The sequence below is a fragment of the Gavialis gangeticus genome, unplaced genomic scaffold, assembly GCF_001723915.1.
Source record: "Gavialis gangeticus isolate Ggan-Ray unplaced genomic scaffold, GavGan_comp1, whole genome shotgun sequence".
Classification (NCBI taxonomy): domain Eukaryota; kingdom Metazoa; phylum Chordata; order Crocodylia; family Gavialidae; genus Gavialis; species Gavialis gangeticus.
In genome coordinates this window covers 50,711,870-50,720,261 of record NW_017729024.1, presented here as the reverse complement: position 1 = coordinate 50,720,261, position 8,392 = coordinate 50,711,870, and the positions used below count along the sequence as shown (strand labels likewise).

At 43.0% G+C, this 8,392-nt stretch overlaps 1 non-coding gene across 1 annotated transcript; it reads left to right on the top strand.

Moving 5' to 3' along the window:
• Window positions 1-3,695: 3,695 nt before the first annotated feature.
• On the top strand, window positions 3,696-3,769 carry TRNAT-AGU. The gene has a single exon. It is a non-coding gene; the product is annotated as a tRNA-Thr (tRNA).
• Window positions 3,770-8,392: the final 4,623 nt, after the last annotated feature.

Sequence of the window (8,392 nt, the reverse complement as noted above, 5' to 3'; positions counted from 1 at the left end):
ACTTGTGAGGAAACTGTGCTCTGTTATATGGAAACCCCTCTCCCCCTAAAAGAAACATCTAGCTCCTTCTTGTTCAATGCTGGCCGTCTCCTTTTCCACCAAAGACAACAGAGGTTAAACATGGGTAAAATGACAAGCTAGTCTCTGCTGCTGCCTGGGACTACAAAGGACTGTGGCATCTAAAATAACTGTTTATACAAAGGAGATCATCAGTTCTTTGCATCTCAATCTATCTGTACTTCTCTTTCCATGAATAATGAATTTATCCATCTCCTTTTCACATCCAACCAAAGCTTAAATTTAATCGACTGTTGGGCTGATGTATGAGCATTGCTGCTATCCAGTGTAAAGGTAAAAAGATTTAAGGGCCCTATGGATATCACGAGGAGAAAACATATGAACAAGCAAACTTAAATCCCTAAATACTATAGTAGGATTGAAAGGATTTGTTGAATTTTGATTATAATATTCACAAAGAGCAAAGCAATCAGGACTGGATTCACCTGAAAACTCCAAGAAAGTTACATGCCAAAAAATAATACTGTAGATTTAAAAAAAAGAAAAAACACTATATTTTATGATAAAAGAGCACAATCCAGAGTTTCCACTTAACGCATTGAAGGGATAGTAAACGTCAAGATTGATCTCAGAGCCCCTCTATATGTACAGGCAAAGGCACACTGGGATCTAATATGCAATCTACACAAAAAAGCTCCTGCCATGTCACATGTGCACAGCAGGAAGCGTGACTGTAGGATCACACATTATATCCCACTGCAGCTTATTCCTGGTGCATGGTGATCCTGATCACAGAATGGGGAGCAAGTTCCCATGGCTGGGAACCCCCTCCCCATTTCAGGAAGCACCAACTGAGTACCAGTCCTGGGAAGCATGCTACCAGAACCCACCTGGCAGCTGCTGGGTGCTACCAGGATCCAGAGTAGGCAGCTGCTTGGGCTGAGAGTCATGTCAGCTGTGGGATTCCTAGCCCTGGCTGGGCATAGCGCACACCTGTGGCTGGGAGGCACTAGTCAAATCACCTTGAACCATGTTGACAGTACACAACAACTCTAGCAGGTCCAAAGAATCATATTACTTCTCCAGTTCAGCAACACGTAAATGCAGATAATTAGTATCAGGACCCCTTGGATTTAAATATGGATTTTCCTGCAAGCAGACAGCTAACAAGGATTATTTGGATAAGGAAGGGTGCAAGCAAAGATATGAAATAACAACAGAGACAGAAAACTTTTCATGGGTCTGACTGAACTGAAGACAGGAGGACCTAATGAATTTCATCCCAAGGTACTGAAGGAAGTTGCAGGGACCTTGAAACCCTTGGTAATGATGTTCATGAAGTTGTGGGATAGTCCAGGTACCCAAGGGCTGGAAAAGGGTGAGTGTAATGCCTCTCTTTAAAAATGCAAAAGGAGGACCCAGGAAACCAAGAAGAGACTGTTTAGCTTCACCTCAATACTCAGGAAATTACTGGAGCATATCAAAAGGAAGGCCATTTGCAAGTATCTGGAGGAGGAAATGCTGATCACAACTTCTCCAAATGGATTTACTAAGAACAAATCTTGTCAAACTTGATTTCAATCTTTGACAAACTAACTACTTGGTTGGATGAAGGAAATGCTATAAATATAGTGTATCTGGAATTCGGCAAGGAGTTGACAAAGTTCCATGTGGCTTTCTCATAAATAAATTGGAGAACTGTAGGCTGGACAAAACAGCAGTATGGTTGATAGATAACTGATTCAATAGCCACAAGCAAAGGGTGATTATAAATGTATCCATGTCAGTATGGCAGGAGGTTTTGAGTGCAGTCCCACAGGGGTCAGTCCTGAGCCCAGTTAGGTTCACTGTGTTTATTAATTATTTGGATGCTGGAACTGAGACCTTCTTGAGCAAGTTTTCAGAAACTGGGAAAGATTGCAAACATGTTGGAGGATTGAGCACAATTCAGAAAGATCTAGACAGACTAGAAAGTTGGGCTGGAAGTAACAGGAAGAAGTTCAGTGCTGACAAATGCAAGGTACTACACCTTGGAAAGAATAATAATAAATACAAATACAAAATGACTAACACATGGGTGGATGGCAGCATTACAAAAAAGAACCTGGGAGTCAGCAGTTTACAGACTTAATAAGACTTAAGTGGGTTGCAGCCACACAAAAGGTGAATATAGTTCTGGGATGCATCAACAGAGGCACTAGTGCAGGACACAGGAGGTGATAGTGCCTCTCTACTCAGCACTGGTTAGGCCTTACCTACAGTAATGTGTGCAGTTTTGGGATCCATATTTTAAAAGGATGTGAAAAAGTTAGAGAAGGTCCAGAGGCAGGCAACCAAAATGATAAAGGGATTGAAAGGCAAATCATATGAGGAGAGGCTGAAGGAACTATGTAAGTTCAGATGGCAGAAAAGGAGAGGATGCTTAAGAGAGGACCAGACAGCAATCTTTAAATATATGAAGAGCTGCCATAAACAAAAGGGAAAACACCTTTTCTCTCTCACTGCAGAGAAAAGGACGTGGATCAATGGCTTGAAGTTGCAGCACAGTAAGTATAGACTGAATATCAGGAAAAAAACTTCTTCAATGTTAGAACAGTGGGGCAGTGGAATAGACTCTTCCAGGAGTTTCCAAAAGGAGGTCAGACTATCACTAGTCAGGGATGATCTAGGCATTCCTATGCCCAGGTTCTACTGTGAGTATTTTCCATTATTTTAGGCTTTGCTGGTTGCCACACTGAGCCAGGAGGGAATTCCTCCTTCTGCCCCTCCCCACCATCTTCTACTATATGTCAGGGGTTTGTGGGGAGAGGTGGGGAGTGTTAAGCCTGTCTCAGATGCATTGGGTTTTGGTTGCAGCCAAGGCTAGGGATTTTGACTGACATGTGGTGCCTGGCTAGAGGGTCTTCCCCTATGTTCAGGGTCAGACTGATCACCATATTTAGGGTCAGGAAGGAATTTTACCCCATGACCAGATTGGCATGGACTGTATGGGGGGTTTGCCTTCCTCTCTAGTGGGAGCCATATATCTCTTTCTGGGATCTCGCAAGCATATATTAACAATGTTTGCAACAATAGGACATTAGCTGCTGTGGTCCCTCTGCTTTGCTTTTCGCAGGCTAGGTTGTTGTGTTATGTTAGGGTTGACTGTACTCTTGCTTTAGAAGTTAGACAATGGATTTGAATACAATGGTTTGGATAGGAGTGATCCTGTCTCAGGCACGGGGTTGGACAAGACCTATGAGAAGTACCTTCCAGCTCTACTTCTCTGAGTCTATGATACAAGGCCCATGGACAGAAGCCTAAGCTCCAAAAGCACCCAGCAGCAGTCCAGACACCAGCCTCAGCTCATCCTGGATGCTCTCATGAAGTTCCCAGTGGGAGACCAGATGATCTGAGTGAATCAATAAGAGACACAAGGCCCTGATGGGAAGACTAGAAAATGATCCTTTTTCCTGTAAATACAATAGAGTCACTGTCAAGTGTTGCTGCCTTAGATGCTCTGGGCCTTGAACAATTGCTGCCTTGATCACAATCTTGATTTGATCCTTGACTTGATGCCTGGGCAACTGGATGGATACCTGCCTTCTGGTCCTGGTGTCCCAGACCCTGCTTGTTTCTAGTTTTCTGTCCCCTGGGACCTGATTCCTAAGTTTCTGTATTTAAAGAGAACAGTAGCTGGCACTGTGGCTTAGCTGGTTAAAGCACCTGTCTAGTAAACAGGTGATCCTGGGTTCAAATCCCAGCAGTGCCTTCTTGGCTAGCAAGCAGAATAAGCAGCTGCTGGGGAAGAGAAGAGCCTACCCTGATAGGTGATCCAGCTGCCTGTCCCTTTGGTTTGTGAGTGCTTGGTTATCAGGAAGAACTTCATTATGGGTTGCCAGAATCTGGAACACGCATACTACAAACCACCATAAAGAACCTCCCAGAAACATGGACCACCATGGTTATGAATGTATATATGAATAAGACCAGAATCGTTGCAAATATACCAAAGAAGCTGTAATCTACCATCTACTCTAAGGAGAATGCTTGTGATACCCCCAACCAGCATGAAATCTGCCTTTTTACAACAAAGACACTCCAGCAAAGAAATAGACTGTATGCATCTTTGCAAGAGCCACTGAAATACCCCACAGAAACCTGGTCCAATACAATTAGAGCCCCACCCATTACCACATACCCCTGGGGGTCACCTACACTCTACACTTGAACTAATATGAAGACTAACAGTAATTAGATCCAATATTCAATAAACACAAAAGTTGAGAGAAATATTCCCAGCCCTTTCACTCCTGGCTTTCAGATAAACCCAACCTTTCCCAACTCATCATCAGAAGCACAGTCCCTGATGTTCAGATGACATCAGCTAGGACTCAGCCTTGTCTTAACAATAGATGCAAAACCTGTCAACACATCTCCAGTCATATAACAATCAATATCTCTCCCCCAGAACAAACTGGTCAGAATCCATGGCTCTTACATATCCCTATCCTCAAATATGGTATCTCAGCCAGTTCACCTAATAACTTCATGAAAACTATGTAGGTGAAACTAGACTAAAACTAAGCACCAGCATGAATGATCACAGGAAAGAGATTAAGGACAGAAACACATGGATGCATGTATAAGAATACTTTTAACAGAACAAGCACTTCCTTTCTGACCTCACTAGGCTTATGCTCAAGGAAAAATTGCAAAACACCTTCAAAAGTCAAGTCTGAGAACAAAAATTCATAAGCAGACGGGATACTAAGAACTGAACACCAGTATTGACAGTGCCAGTAGTTTAGACCCTGAGTTTGGGTCAGAGCCACAGCTGTAGATACAGCTACAGCAGCTCCCCTGCCACTGCAGTCTCCTCCGTGCTCCCTCTAGGACTCACTTGAGATCTCCCCTGCACTCCCCCAGTCCTGCACCACGGGCTCTCTCCTGGGTCAGGACCAGAGCTGAAGTCAGATCTGCAGCAGCTGCCTATCCCAGACTGTATTCAAACCCAAGTCAAATTTCTTTTCCCCCAATGTTGAAAGTGGGGAGGGGGGAAGGATCATCTTGGAGTCAACTATTAAAACAAGCAAAAAGACAGATTCCCATTTTGACCTCTTCTACTGGAAATATCAGCAATTTTGCCTAAAAACGGAAGGATGGAGATAAGCTGATAGTTGGAAGTATTTGGGTATACAGCTATGGGTTCTTGAAAATTGATCTGATAATTGTCAATTTAATGGTCACTAGAGGAGAACTGAAATGGCCCTTACTGGCGTCCACAAACTAAAGGGACACAAAACTGTGTCATGCATGTGACTAACATCTCTTTTATGGCTTTGAATCATGCTGTGGGGTAAAACTCGAGTTATACACCAGAGGCAGCCAAATTTTTTGGCAGGCATGGCAGAAATTAGTTCTTCATCCTCCCCAAGTGCCATTCTAATCCCCTTCCCCTACCTAATCTGCTGCTCTGACTTCTGCTTCCTGCCCTGTGCTCTCTCTCCATCTCTTCTTTCTGCTTTTTGTCCTGTCACTAGGCTGCCTGTCTACTCTCTTATCAAGCCATGGGCCACACTTATGGCTGCTTGTGCCCCTTATGGCACAGATACCACAGTTTGGTCACCCCTGTTATATATTATTAGAACATTGGCTTAGGTATTTTGGCTTAGGTGGGTTTGGTTTTTTGGGGGGAGGTTTTCTTTAATTAAAATAGCACTTTTGGTGAAGTATAATACTAATTCTTTGGTGTCTTGCCATCTGGGGTTGGTTCAAAATCTTCTTGGTTAATTTATGTGCTAACTATTGCTAATTTGGAATATTTGGAGTTGAATTGATGAAGGAAAAGAACAACTCCTTTAACTCATTTCATTGGAAAAGAAGATCATACAATTTTTGTACACAGTACCAATAATATCTTTTAATTTAAAAAAGGCTGTATACAGAGTATGCCTAATTAGATACACTCTTTAATTTTATCTACAAGCTCTATTTCTTACTTTTCTACCTGAAATCCAATAACAGAACGTGACACTATTTAAGTTAGTTCAGACAGTCCCAGAACACATCATTTAGCAGTTATTAACCCAGAAAGTTTTAGCCTGTCATGACCAAAATGTTAACATATTATGACAAAAGACTAGTTCCTTTTATTCTGAAACACCTGTTTGTGTTGCTAATAAGGACCTAACGTGGCCATACAAACTTCTGAAGTTTGGGAGGCTTGTTCAAATAAACCAGCTACAAAGGCTTCAGCAAAACAACTTGCTGTAGATCATTTAATGTTACTTGGCCCCTGGTGTTTTATATAATCAGTCCTACAATAATCTAGCATCCAGGCAGTTATAATTAATTAACCAAATTTATTATGAGACAATATCTAAACTACTTTGTCTCATGATGAGAACTTTATCTCTAATACATACTTCTTGGTATAATAAAGTAAGATTTAATTGGATGATTTTAATCAGGGATCTGTATTGAGGGGTATTGAAACTATTGTATAACAATGACAGAGTCCTAAGCTGAAATTTGTTTTATAAATGGGTTACTTGAAAAAGATTTAGTTCACATGACTGGTCACTGACCTTGCTCAATATGATAAAAAAAAATTTAATTAATATGCTCATTACCAATTTTTATGACAATAACGTGCTATTAGATACTGCCTTACATCATCCACAGTTATTTACATCTAGGCATGCTGCCCTGGTGTCAGTTTAGCAGAGGTGTAAATCATTACAGAAGGTACTGAGGCAGGAAAGAACCAAACCCAATTTATTTTGCACACATTTTTTACAACAACCCAAGAGAATTCAACTTACAGTTAAGGCAACAGAAGTTAAGGGTGTGAACTAAACCATAGAAAGCATCTATCACATCACAGAAACAATCTCCATTAACTTCTTTTCTGCACACAGCCATATGCCACCCTCATTTGCTGAAATACCTGAGTGCATTCAGGAGTGCTTTAAACGCCATAACTAATATCTGTTATACATGGTTTGTGTTTTCTCTGATTCTCCTAGCAAGGGAGAGTTGTGTGAAGTGGACCATTACGTTTAGATAAATTTTTTTTTTATTGGTGTTATAGGGGGTTTTTTGTTTTTTTGTTTTTAATTTGATTTTGGTTGTTTGTAAATGTACATGCCGCTCTGTTTATGTTTGATAAGACATAGCAAAGAAGTACACCTTGCTCCTGGGTTTGCAAATAGCAAGCCTGAAGGACAATTAGTTCCTCTGGAAATTTATTCCATAATCACAGGCAAACCTGGGGGAATACTATTTCCTGTACACAGGATATCTACCTTTATTGTGCAAAAATACATCAGGCCTGAAGAGCATAAGCATCAGCCTTGGTCTTCATTTAGAACAGTGGTTCTCAACCTTTTTAAACTCAAGTCACCCCTTGTCAGACTGAAGGCACCACTTGGAAAATGCCAGCTCTTGGTTTTCAGGGGTTTTTTAATATAGAAAAATAATGGAGCAATTCTTTTGTTGCAAAGAGCTCAAACAGACCACAGAGTAAGGGACTGGTGCATAGGTAGTGTGGCCCAATAATTGGGCCACTGAGTGGAAGTAGGGCCTGCGACTGAGTCAAAGGGCAGGAGCTATATGCCAAACCCAGAGGGAGATCCAAAAGCAGAATCCATGACACAATCCAGTGTCATGATCCAGGGGTCAGATGCTGAGTACCAATCCAGAGGTCAACCCACTGAGCGAAGTCCAAAAATTAGAGGTGCACCGATACATCAGTCTGGTATCAGATTGGTATTGATATAAAGAAAATTTGCTGTACCGAATATCGGCCCAATGAGACTGATAATTTGGCCGATAAATGCTCGTGCTGCGCGCAGCTGCAACGCCACACTCAGGCAACAAGGAGCAGAGCCAGCAGCATGGAGAGCTGCCTTCAGCTGGTCAGTTTGGTTTGGTGGAAGGGGATCAGGGAGGGAAGGGCTATGGTGGGGGGGCAGATTAACACCTCCCACAGTGAAGGAGGGGGAAGGGGCAGGCACTGCCCAGGCAGGGTGGGAGAGCAGAGCTGCAGCTCGTGGGGGCAACTCCCACCACTGCTTGCGCCCCAGGAGGGCACGGGGCTCTTCTTGATGGTGGCTGGGCTCAGAGCGGGCACCAGCAGCACTAGGAGGATGCTGCATTCACTCCAAATTTTGCCACTGCTCTGCTTCCAGGGCCACAGCCACCAGCCACCTGGTGCTGCCTTGGCTCTTCCTGGTGCATGGGCGGAGGCAGGGCATTGAGCCAGAGCAGCATCAGGTGGCTGGTGGTGGTAGCACTGGGAGCCGAGCAATGGCAAAATTTGAGGTGGATGCAGCATCCTCCCAGGGCCTGCTCTGAGCCCAACCACTGCCGAGAAGAGCCCCGCGCAGCC